Raw genomic sequence first — 13,451 nt, 5'->3', positions numbered from 1 at the left:
CCAGGAGAAAGGCCTCTGGTTTCTTCAGGAATGTATATTTAAATACCTTTTTCATTTCATTATAGATCATCTCCCAGAAAGCCTTAATCCTTGGGCACGTCCACCAAAGGTGAAAGAATGTACCTTCATTTTCTTTACATTTCCAACACTTATTATCGGGCAAATGAGACATTCCATTCTGAATCTGCTAGACAGAGCCAGGCAGAGAATGATGATAGGTGGGTGTCTTGCGCTGTCCCGCCCCCCAACATAAATCCTGGCTACACCCATGCCAAAGGGTGCCACAATTCTGGTGTAGAATGGAAGGCAAGAGGGGGGTGAGAGAGAGAATTTTGGTGTTGAACATGGTGCTGCTGAAATTTGAGACCCCACGGTCTGCCACTGCTTCCAAACTTGCTGATGTTCTCGATCTGAATGTGCTCTAATTGCTTGCTATCTTTCCAGGGCCAGAGATGGTCCCTGCTGCTAGTCTGGCTCTTCTCCAGTTCTGGAAATTGAAAAGCAAAACAAACAAAAGGAAATAAATGATTGTTAAGCTTTTGTTAATTTCCACCCCTTGTTTTCGAGTCAATACTTCCAGCTAGCCTGGCTCAGTCTTTTCATGCTCAAAAGAGCACGCATGTTTTTGCTTTTCAGGATGATTGTTACCAAAAGACAGGAGATCTTTCAGCTGAGTAGGAGACCACCTGCTGTGCCCACAAAAGGTCCCAAGTTCACGCCCCAGCATCTACCATTAGATGAATCAAAGGGCAGCTGATATGAAATACCTCTGCCCCTGAACATGTACAGAGTGCCTTTGACTTTACCCTGAATACCTACCCCAACACAGAGGAGCCATCCATTAGCACTTGATCTGCGTGCAGAAAGTCCCTGGGTCTCCAGTTAAAAATATCAGGTGAAGAATCATTCTCTGTCTGAGCTGCTGCCGATCAGAGTAGGCATCACTGAACATAATGGCAAATTGTGTTCCTTCTGTCCATGTAAGAGCCGGAGGTTTCTAGCACACACTCCTGTCCATCCTCCATTCAGTCATGGGAAAGGCATGTCGTCTGAACACACAATAATAAAGAGCTATTATGAAAAACAAAGCACTTAAATAGTACACTTTATTTGCAGGGTATACATTTTCCAGCCAGGCAAAGAATGAGAAAGACACAGAGTAGAGCTGGTGGCCTAGGGAGAGGTTATTTGATCCAGGGGCCATAGAAATACCTGGAGGACCACATTCACCCCCTGGTCCTGATATACCCTACCCCTGATTTAAAGGGAATTTTGACTGTGCAATGAAATATCACCTTGTTCTGCATTTACACTGTTCCTGTTTGCTCCAGTAATTATCCTTTTAACTTGCTTTTCCTTAGTTTTATAGATCTGCCCCAGTTTATTTATATCCCTCCATCCATAATGATTCTGGTCCCATTACTCACGGCAAAACACCAGGAAATGTTCCATTTCCCAATTTACGGCCGCAATTATGATATCTGACGGAAACAAATGCAGCTGCCTTCCATTTGAAGCCATATTTTGATCACAATAATTAAGAGAAAGAGAGAGCAACTTCGTGGCATGGCATGTGTTAGATGAATTAATGTAATGTTATGGCTGTATTAAAGGAGGGGGGGTAGAGAGAGCATATACAAAAAATAATAATGTCTGAGATCAACAATGGGAACAAAGAAATGCATCATTTTAACCCCTTTGGGCCTCTTCTGAAATCTGCTGCTTTCATGCAAAGCCGCTATGCTGTTATAGTAACAGTTAAACTGCCCTATTGAGTCTAATATCTGTTCCACCCTCTTTCCATTTATGCTTCTCCCCCCCCCCCCCCGAGTCTCTTTCCACAAAATTGCTAGTTATGGAAATGTTTGTGTGCAAACAAGAATGAAGGGTTTCTGTGTGTTTTGTCACTTCATATTTCAGCCTGCCTGTCTGAATGAGCAGGGACAGCTGAAACCCAGATGATGATATTATAATCATCCTTCCAATTGCATCTTCTAAACCTGATAACAAATTGTGTCTTCTCTCTCTCTCTCTCTCTCTCTCTCTCTCTCTCTCTCTTTCTCTCTCTGTCTCTCTGTCTCTCCCCTTTCCCTCTTTATCTCTGCAAGGAAGAGCGTGTGCAGGGCGGTTTTGTATTAATGATGACAAAGGCGGCTTTGTGGGAGCTGGCACTTCTAGGAACAATCGCGAGGAACAATCACGGACCTTTCATGAATGGTGGGGATCATTCAATTAGTTTTAATTTGTTGGTGGAACGACAGAAGGCTAAAAATTTTGACTTGCTTGTCTTTGCTGCAAAGCAACGACAGGCAGAAGCCTGTGCTCTGGGCTTTGTTGTGCTCGTCACTGTGAACTTCCTCGCTGGTTTATGAGCTGCTTTTTTCAATACCCCATGAAGCAATGTCTCAAGAATCCTCCATCTTTCCACAAAGGGACTGGCTAATTCAATTCATTCATTCAGAGTTAACTTAATGCTAAACTGTCAGTCCCAGGAACTGGAAGTCTTGGATTGATCAAAAGTGTCACGCCGAGGGGAATAGCAACTCAGGCATTTCTCTTACTCACAACTTTACTAGATTTTGGGGCCCACTGTGGAATTCAGATTTTTATTCATAGGTAATTGTGTTCCATGACTGTGGGAAGCTTACCAGAATCTACTTTTTTTTTTCTTGGTACTTTTATTCAGCAAATACTCTCTTGTCGTTTTTTAAAAATGATATTCTTGTGATCTCATGTGGAACAACTAGCTAAAAACTTCCTAAACCACAGAGGTATGTGGGCAAAATTTCCATGCAAGGAAATGCTGAGGAACTGTAACTGAACTGAGACATTGCTAATATCAGAAGGTGTGAAGGGAGGAGTAGGACCTCTGGTGGGGGACACACATTGTGCTCCTTCTGGGGTAGTTTGTCCACTTTTGTACTTAGCTCTCACTTGTGGTTCCTAGAAGCTGTGAGCATGTGACAGCAGCCACACCCTGGGAATGTCTTTGACTGGCCAGCTAAACCAAGTGAGGGTAGCTGATGGGTCTCCAACCTTCAGTGAGTTAGGAGCTTCCCCTGCATGCAAAGACAGGCTCTGGCGGGTTGGGCAGACAAGACTAATAGTGGGTTCAACAGTCAAGGAGGAGGTTTCTGCACATGCTGGGCAGAGGGAAGTGAGGGGCAGATGGGGCTCGTCAACCTGGGAAGATAGCCCACCTAGGAGAAAGAAGGAAAAATCTGATCCTAAACTTCCCTTGCCTTCTGGAGAAAAAGGCAACGGAGTAAATCCTACAGAAATCCAGAGTGGAGTTACAAAGACAAATGGGTGGAATCTTGTATGCATCCTCCTGGCAATTCCTGCAGCCAAGCTGGTGCCAAATGTATTGCACAGCTTTCCTTTGGACCACATCAGCAAGCCTGAGAGAGGGGTCTTGTCATCTGGGCAATCCAGGACCTCCATACATACTGCCCCGGCTTGCACCCCAGGGAGATCACTTGGTGCTGCTATTGCAGAGGTTTAACTCCACCCCTGGAAGTGTACTCCACTGTCTCTTGAGATGGATGGATGCCAACAACACAGGTTAAAAGGTAAAGGGACCCCTGACCATTAGGTCATTAGTCGTGGCTGACTCTGGGGTTGCGGTGCTCATCTCACTTTATTGGCCGAGGGAGCCAGCATACAGCTTCCAGGTCATGTGGCCAGCATGACTAAGCCACCTCTGGAGAACCAGAGCAGAGCACGGAAACGCTGTTTACCTTCCCGCCGGAGTGGTACCTATTTATCTACTTGCACTTTGACGTGCTTTCAAACTGCTAGGTTGACAGGAGCAGGGACCGAGCAACGGGACCTCACCCCATTGTGGGGACTCGAACCGCTGACCTTCTGATCGGCAAGTCCTAGGCTCTGTGGTTTAACCCACAGCGCCACCTGCGTCCCATAACAACACAGGATAGGCAAGGCTAATCTTTTTCAACCCATGTCCACATTTGGAATTTTGTGTGAAAGACATGGGTGCCACCCTCTGTCCCCTGTGATAAGCCTTCCCTCCCCAGAGAACCTGAAAAAAGAGAAAGTGGGTGCACAGCCACTCACTTTGCATCTACAAGTGATCTCTCAATCTCTCTCTCTCTCTAGTGTGTGTGGACCAGCTCCAGTAGAATTAATCTGAGTATTGAAAAGTGCATAGATATGAAAGACAAAGTGGGAAAGAGTGTCACTCTTGGCACTTCCTCCTTCAGCTCTAAACACTTTTCAAGGGAGAAAAAGAAATAGCAGTGAAGGACCTCCTTCAATTCAAGCACTTCTTCCCAGGCATCTTGCATATCCCTATATGATGGAGTACACACTTTATGCAACTTCAGGACACCATCCTAATGGTAAACATACATTTACATTGGAAGAACATGCTGCATGTATCTGTTCTCAGACCCAGCTCACCAAACATCCATATTTGTTCTGTCAACCAGGGATGGAGAATGTTTAGCCCTCCATATTTTATTGGCCTCCCATATCCCATCACTTCCAGCCAGAACTGCCAAAGATCAGGGATGCTATAGTCCATCAATGAATGGGCAGGGGTCATAGATACCCAATCCCTCATGTAAACTCTCTTGCTCACTCTGTCTCTCTCCCCATATCTCTCTCTCTCACACACAAACATTGTCCACCAATAGCATCAAATCCAGCTCAGACCTCTTCACTCATATAGTTTTGATTCCAAGACCAATTCCCTCCCCCTCCTTTTCTCTTTTTTACTATCCCACCTCATCTGTAGGAAATTTAAGTGTCATGAGCTCAGAGATGGAACTACTTGACTTGATGGATAGAAACGACTTGACTGAAATGAGCAGTGGGCATATTTTCAAGGGAAGCAAAGACTCTGTTGATTCAAATGGGAATATTTTAGTCACCAGAGGTAAAAAGAGAGTGCTATGGAAACCCAGACAAATCAAACGGAGAGTTTTTAGATGCTGCCACTGTTTGCTTTATAGGCAAAAAGAAAAGTCCTGCCGCCCTGGGTGCCTTAATAGTTATCTCATCCATCCTCCCACTGTGTCAATAGAGTCCTGAGATGCTTTCTCAGTGTTTACTGCCCAGATTGCTCTGGCTGCCATTGCATCTATCATGACTCCCACATTCTTCACTTAGTCCCTGTGCTCTAGCTTCATTTCTTCATTATACATATTATAAGTGGGAGGACAGAAAAAGGTGCAGGGAGTGTTTGAACCATTTCTGTCTGCATGTCATCCTGTCCCCATCAGTCTAGCCTCCTAATTTATATGACTGGATTCCCTCTGTGATCCCCTATCTTCTGCATAGCCATTTCTAATATGTCAATTTATTTCTATCAATCCAAACCCAACTATCTTCCATCTGTCTACTATTTCTGCAGTGAGCATGCTCATCTCTTGCTTTGGGGGATGTGTCTGTACCTTTTCCCTGTTCTGCTCACAACCTTGTTTATCCAGTTTTGGCCCCTGGTTCAGATTTGGAATAGTGAGGCCCTCTCAGCTACTTTGGTGAGTCAACTCTTGAGCTATTGGATTTCCTGGGCCACAAGTACCAGCTCTAGCTAGTAACAGTCACTTAATTAAATCCTCCAGATCTAGTTGCAAAGGTGGGGAGTAAAATGTCTTTGCCTGGTTTGTATTGGTTTCCTGGGATTTGTGTCTTCTTTCTACCAGGATAACAGCGGGTTATGAAGTCCATCAGCACCAGTCAGAATTCTCTGATTAAAAAAACAAAAGCTGAGGTGGGAGCTGTCGATCAGCACCGTATTATGAGCAGTAATGGTTTCCACCCATCCTTAAGGGGAAAGAGAGAACAAAAGTAACTAGATCTGACACAAGTACACAATGTTCCCATTACATATCTAGCACAGATAGAAAGATAGACGAGCAATAAAACCAGTCAGTAAAAAGAACAACCAATTAAATCTTATCAAAATGAGCAACAATGACTTCAGATAAACTCACAGGCCATAGGCCTGTCTAAATAATAATAAAAAAGCTCTTTTTACCTGCTGACAGATACGGCAGGAATGAAGAACTGGATCTGACTGGTAGACCAGATTCTGACCTCCAACAAGCCTTGTAAACCACTTTGACAAGTGGGCAGTCTGAAGTTGCCGTGGCATCAGTTGAGACATTTTTCTTTGCTTGTGTGATTTGGTTTCCAACTGCATGGGCACATGCACAGGTGATTTCAAGTGTTGGCAATAAGCTGATTGGTGGCACCTTTAAATAGCTCACTTCCTTTTCTCAGGTGGTTTGAAATAAAACTATACAGGCAAAGGCACAGGGTTTGTTGATGATGTGTTAGTATTCATTCATTCATTCATGACTAGACAGATCGTGAAGCTGAGGCTCCAATACTTTGGCCACCTCATGAGAAGAGAAGACTCCCTGGAAAAGACCCTGATTTGGGAAAGATTGCGGGCACAAAGAGAAGGGGACGACAGAGGACGAGATGGTTGGACTGTGTCCTCAAAGCTACCAGCATGAGTTTGACCAAAATGCAGGAGGCAGACGTTGACAGGAGTGCCTGGCATGCTCTGGTCCATGGGGTCACGAAGAGTCGGACATGACTAAACAACTAAACAACAACAACAAGTCCTGGTTAGGCTCATAGGTTGAAAGTTCCCCCACCCCTGAGATGGAGAGATAGGAAGAGCTTCCTTGGATAATTGCTCCAGTTGTTTCAATACTTTGTCCAGGCTACTGAGAAGCACATAGGATAATTGTTGGGTGGAGAGAAGTCCCTTTCTCAAACATCTCAAATTTCTTTCAGGTTTGCACGGGAGTTGAAAATTATTCAGGTAACCTACCCCAAGTTTGTTTAGGGCTTCATAAGCCAAAACTAGCACTTTGAACTGTGACCCAAAACCAACCGGTAGCCAATTAACATTGGCTAAAACATTGTCTCATCCTTATATATTTAATTTCTTACTAATTCACCCGTTGGAACTCCATTACTTTATATATCATAGAGGCACTATCTTTGTGGTCTCTTGAGGGACCTTTGAAGACTTTCCTCTTCCAACCAGCCTTTTAAGTGGATATATTTATCCCAAACAAAAAAATTCCTTCCAGTAGCACCTTAAAGACCAACTAAGTCAGTTCTTGGTATGAGCTTTCGTGTGTATGCACACTTCTTCTGATACACTTCAGATACTGTGTATCTGAAGAAGTGTGCATGCACACGAAAGCTCATACCAAGAACTGACTTAGTTGGTCTTTAAGGTGCTACTGGAAGGAATTTTGTTTTGACTATGGCAGACCAACACGGCTACCTATCTGTAACTATATTTATCCCCGTCTTTCTCTTCATTGGCCTAGGAATTGTCTTTCCAAATGCTTTCATTGTTGATGTTTCCATTGTGAAATTGCTTGGGGATGTTTTATGGAAAGTGATTCGTGAACGAAATAAAGAAATGCAGAAAGTTCTGAGCCAGCTGGAGTTTCAGAATCGTCCTCAAAGGCAAACCCATGTAGAGTAATCCAATGCATAGTCTTATGTATGTCCATGTTTGTTTTTGCAGGGATATCTGCAGCAACCCTTTAGCATGACACTTCCAGAGGCCCCTTGCATTTCCTAATGACTATCGAAGTTGAGTGTGCATTGATGTAATCTGTCAGCACATTAAATCTGCACAACTCACCATCCTTAGAATTTTGACTTTTATTTTATTTATTAAAAAATAAATAAAAATGGTTTCTAACCCTAAATACTTGCAGGGATGAATTTTAATCCACACAGATAATGCCAGACGATTCAATAACAATTTTACTGAATGGTAGGGTCACCATATGTCCTCCTTTTTCAGGACACGTCCTCATTTTCATGGGTGTATAAAAATGAGAGTCATCATAGTGATCCATAGTTAAAAGTTGTTGTTGTTTAGTCATTTAGTCGTGTCCGACTCTTTGTGACCCCATGGACCAGAGCACGCCAGGCACTTCTGTCTTCCACTGCCTCCCGCAGTTTGGTCAGACTCATGTTTGTAGCTTTGAGGACACAGTCCAACCATCTCGTCCTCTGTCGTCCCCTTCTCTTTGTGCCCTCAATCTTTCCCAACATCAGGTTCTTTTCCAGGGAGTCTTCTCTTCTCATGAGGTGGCCAAAGTATTGGAGCCTCAGCTTCACGATCTGTCTAGTTAAAAGTAGAAGTCAGCAAATGTGTCCCTTTCTTTGCTCTTCAAAATATGACAACCCTACTGAATGGTCTCACTTATTTGCTTTCTGTATTTTCCCTTTCCCCTCCCCAACACCTTTATTCTGGGGTCCAGTGCCAAGGGCCTTCTGGTGGTTCCCTCACTGCGAGAAGCAAAGTTACGGGGAACCAGGCAGAGGGCCTTCTCAGCCGTGGCACCCACCCTGTGAAACACCCTCTCATCAGATGACAAGGAAATAAACAACTACCTGACTTTTAGAAGACATCTGAAGGCAGAAAATACTTAGGGAAGTATTTAATGACTGATGTTTTAATGTATTTTTAATCTTCTGATAGAAGCTGCTCAGAGTGGCTGGGGAAACCCAGCCATATGGGCGGGGTAGAAATTTATTGTTATTATTATTATTATTATTATTATTATTATTATTATTATTATTAATCAGCTGTTCTACTCAGTTTAAAAGGTAAAGGTACCCCTGCCCGTACGGGCCAGTCTTGACAGACTCTGGGGGTGTGCGCCCATCTCACTTAAGAGGCCAGGGGCTAGCGCTGTCCGGAGACACTTCCGGGTCACGTGGCCAGCGTGACATCGCTGCTCTGGCGAGCCAGAGCCGCACACGGAAACGTCGTTTACCTTCCCGCTGGTAAGCGGTCCCTATTTATCTACTTGCACCCGGAGGTGCTTTCGAACTGCTAGGTTGGCAGGCGCTGGGACCGAGCAGCGGGAGCGCACCCCGCCGCAGGGATTCGAACCGCCGACCTTTCAATCAGCAAGTCCTAGGCGCTGAGGCTTTAACCCACAGCGCCACCTGCGTCCCATCTACTCAGTTTGCTAGAGCTTTAATTTATTCTCTTTTTAAAAAACCAATGAAGAGGTTCACTGTACCCCCCCCAAATGTAAGTCTGAAAGGAAAGCAGCTGAATATTTTACCTGCATGAAGAATGGAGGGTCTTAAAGACAACTTTGTGAGCCATCTGAAATCACTCATAGTTACTAACCACTCTTCAGCAGACTTCAGCTCTTAAAACCCCTGATAGGGTCCTTCTAATATAGATAGATTAATACCAAGGATTGGTGTTGTTTCTTCTTCTTCTTCTTCTTCTTCTTCTTCTTCTTCTTCTTCTTCTTCTTCTTCTTCTTCTTCTTCTTCTTGTAAATCTGCACTGGCAACTCCCCCCCCCCTTGCATGAGCAAAATAAAAACAGTGACTACACCCACCCCTCCCCCAGATAATAAAGTCCTCCATACAATGGAAAATCACCACAATGTTTGAATATCACATCAGATTAGGTGGAGAAGAGCAAGCTGACATTAAAATAAATTAGCCAATCATATCCCCCCCCCCCGACAATTTTCCTTCCCATTTCTTCTAGCGTCTGCATTTTGATAACTCATCTGAACACAGATTTTCCAACACAGGGAGGGGTAATTTTCTATGCAGTTCATGTTCTGACAGCAAGGCAAAGGGTTTTTTTTTGTCTTTTTCTTTTTATACCACTCACACATACCTATCTAGTTTGAAAGAGAATGAGAGATAAAGATGATTGACTCCTCTGATGGCTTCTCCATCATGATGACACCTCATTTGAGCTGGTCAATGCAAACTGATTGTTAATCTCCGCCATGTGAGGTCAACCTGGTTTAAGAGGACCACACTGCAGATGCTCTGCTCTGCCTATCATTGCTCCAAATCAGCAACCATAATCTCTCCCAGATCAGAACTTGTTTCCCATTATCTACTTGGTGTTGGCCGATGATATATGAAGCAATTTCAGCCCCAACAGTTGTGTTGGGTGCGTGCTCACAGGCTAGCCTGTGAAATCTATATACTTCCGTTTTTCCTCCTCCCCCCCCCCCTTTTAGCTAGGAGCAATATTTTTTAAGCTAAAAGGAGTTTTCAAAGAGGAGATGCCATAACTCATCTTTATAGTCCTGCACAATCCGTTCATTTAGACACTGAATTTCCTCTCCATTATGCCACCATCTGAATGCATTAATCTGCTCATTGAGTAGTGGCTGCTTGATGGGGTTGTTGGAAGGAGCAAAGCGAAGGTTGGGGATTATTTGTTTCCATGTTGTCATTCAGCAAGCCTCTAAAAGTATTTAACCCTGTCCTTAAACCCGGAGAGCCTGAAGAATGCAACCACATTTGGTGTGCAGTGGCAAAAGGGAGGGTCAGAGGCAGGCAGACCCAATTTAAAGATGGAGTACCTGGTCTCTACTCCAAAATCCGTGCAGTAATCTGCCGGAGTTGGCACCAGAGGTAGGACTTGGACAGGAGCCTATTGCAAACCAAGCAGAAGGTACTGCTCCATTGATGAGCACAGGCAGATGGTCAAGTCCATAGCATTTATGCACTAAGCTTCATTGTGCCTCTACATCACAGGGGATGATTGTCAGGGTGGAGTTATAGGCAGCTGTCAGAATGCAACCAGGAGCCAAGAATTGTGCAGAACCTTTTCCATCCTAAGGACCACATCCTATTCCAGAAGCAAAAAAATGGGTGGAGCAATTGATATAAATTTTACCTTTGCATGGTAGGCTAGTTTCTATACCTTCACATACTCCTCTCTATTCTTCCTCCAGGAAAGCAGAAGACGTTATTAGGATGCAGTTCAGCCACACAAAACACATGGAGTGCAAAGCAAAGTCGGTAAGAGCTGTGGCCTTAGGACAGTTCCAAGGGCCAGATAAAGAGACCCGCAGGGCCACATGTTGCCCCTGGGCCTAAGGTGTTTTTATCCCTACCCCACTTCTACTCTAGTGGAGATCAAGACAACTGATGATTCCAAGGAGCAGACCAGAACACAACAGAGCCAAGAAGCTTTGTTGCTGCCCAGTCAGACTCAGGCTAAACAGGAAGCCTCTTCTTGTCTAGAAGGACTCAAAGGACAGCCAGGATCACTGGCACCAACTCCTCGGGGCCCTGGGGGGGGTGCGCCCAATCTCCTCCCCCTGCTCTGGCTACCCAAAGGTTGCCAAGGTTTCTACACATATATGTGCATCTTTCCACCCAGGTGAGTAAGAGACATCAACATAGTTCCAATGACACATTCCAGTCAGGAAAAAGCACCAGAGGAGGGTGTGGAGCAAGGCAGATCAGGATTATAGCCTGGAGAGAATGAGCTTCTTTCATGAGGAATTCCAGGGGTCAAACTTAGGGACATGGACATGGCTCAATAATAGAGCATCTGCTTTGCAAGGTCCCAGGTGAATCCCTGGCATCTCCAGGTAGAAAGAAACCCCACAGGAAATCCTGGAGAAAGGCAGCCAGTCAGTATTGTCAATACTAAATTTGATGAGACAATGATCTGACTCAGTGTAAAATAGCTTCCTATGGGTTAAACCACAGAGCCTAGGGCTTGCCGATCAGAAGGTTGATGGTTTGAATCCCCACAACAGGGTGAGCTCCCGTTGCTCAGTCCCTGCTCCTGCCAACCTAGCAGTTCGAAAGCACATCAAAGTGCAAGTAGATAAATAGGTACGGCTCCGGCAGGAAGGTAAACTGCATTTCCATGTGCTGCTCTGGATCACCAGAAGCGGCTTAGCCATGCTGGCCACATGACCCAGAAGCTGTACACCGGCTCCCTCAGCCAGTAAAGCGAGATGAGCACTGCAACCCCAGAGTCGGTCACGACTGGACCTAATGGTCAGGGGTCCCTTTACCTTTACCTATGGCTTTAAGTCTTTAGGAAAAAGCTATAGTTCAGTGCTGGAGCATCTTCTATGCCTGCAGAAGTTCCCAAGCTCAATCTCCAATGACATCTCAGAGCTAGGAAAGACCCCTACTTGAAATCCTGGAGAGCGGCTGCTAGTCAGTGTGGACAATACTGGGCTAGATGGACCAAAGGACTGATTCAGTATAAGGCAACTGCCTACATTACTAGGTTGTGTGTGCAAAGCATACGATTTATCACTGAGCCACGGCCCTTCTTCAACCATTTGGGATGGTGCTGTGTTTTCTCTTTTAATGCATGCTGCATTTGACAGTGGGCTTTCCCTCCTCTGACTCTTTTCACAGCAACCAAAGCAAAACAAATACATTTGCATCCTTCTGGTGGTTGTCCTGATTGCTCACAGGAGAAATAATGAAACATATTATTTTTTTTTCTAAAGAGACAAAGAGAGAGAGAGAGTTGTTCCCTTCCAAAGGGTCTTAAAAATTAAACAAAGCTATGGCAGGCTTCCTCGCCCCCAAACAGCATTTTTGTCTTTGGTGTTGATTTTCCACTGTAGCTCTTTCTCTTGTAAATACGACGGCACTGCCTTAGTGCTGTGTAAATGTCACGTTGAATAGCAAATTTATACAAAAAATTTGGAAATAGATAGCAGGATGTAAAACAGGATTACAAGCCTGTAATACAATGAGAAGAGATTAAACATTCAGGGAAGAGATCAAAGTAAATTTAGGGAGCAAATGAAACATTTTCGGATGGGAAGTTTGCTTTTAAAAGGGGGAAGTGTATGTCAAGATCAGGTGGTGGTATTTGCAGGACAAGACATCAAACACAGGGGAGAAGGCAGGGAAATGAACAGCCTGGCATGATATCTGGTATTTATTCAGCAAAATAGCCATCTAATGTCAGGCTTCTGGGCAATGATCAGGAAAGGGTTATTTACCTCCTGTATCATCTGGGCTGAGAGTCAGGCATCCTTCCCCAACCTTATGTCCTCTAGATGCCTTGGACTGCGACTCCTGTCTTCCCTCACAATTGGCCATACTGTCTGGGGCTGATGGGCAGTGCTGGATTAAACCCTGTGGAGCAAGAGTCCTGTCTAAGATCCCACGGATGGTTGTAGTAACATGATGCTCACCTGAAATATAAAGTGAGCAATGCACTTAGTGCAACCACACACCCCAAGTTCTTCTCCAACCCCGATTTTTAATCTGGGAGGGAGAAGACTCTGCTCCACCTACTCACCACCTTGCCTGGAACTAACTAACCTGTGACTCTCCAGGTGTAGTCAGACTCCAGCCAGCTTAGTCAGGGGTGATGGAGTAGTAGTGACGGAGTGATGGAGTATTAATCAAAAACATCCAGAGGGAACAAGGTTGGGGAAAGCTGTTTTGGGAAACAGTCCCAAAAACAATAGGAGAGGAATGTTGATCAGGTTCATGTGGGCAAGATGAAAACACCCAAGTTGAAGACCAAGGGAGAAATGCATCTATTGGATATTTTTGAAAATGATTTGTTTGTCTACCTGCTGTCTATAGGTTTGGCTGCCTGTTGACACATCATCACCAAATTCAAAACAAGGGTTCCCAATGTGGGGGTGGGGCTTTAAAAATTA

General features: G+C 44.6%; 1 long non-coding RNA gene across 1 annotated transcript; it reads right to left on the bottom strand.

The window, feature by feature from the left end:
- Positions 1 to 233: 233 nt before the first annotated feature.
- Positions 234 to 12,919, bottom strand: LOC310832418. The gene is made up of 3 exons (XR_014558283.1): positions 12,780 to 12,919; positions 820 to 1,049; positions 234 to 487 (listed from the first exon to the last, which is right to left on the bottom strand). It is a non-coding gene; the product is annotated as an uncharacterized lncRNA (long non-coding RNA).
- Positions 12,920 to 13,451: the final 532 nt, after the last annotated feature.

Source organism: Podarcis gaigeae (assembly GCF_964106915.1).
Source record: "Podarcis gaigeae genome assembly, chromosome: 15".
In the NCBI taxonomy this organism is placed as follows: Eukaryota; Metazoa; Chordata; class Lepidosauria; order Squamata; family Lacertidae; genus Podarcis; species Podarcis gaigeae.
This window is presented reverse-complemented; position numbering and strand designations above follow the sequence as displayed.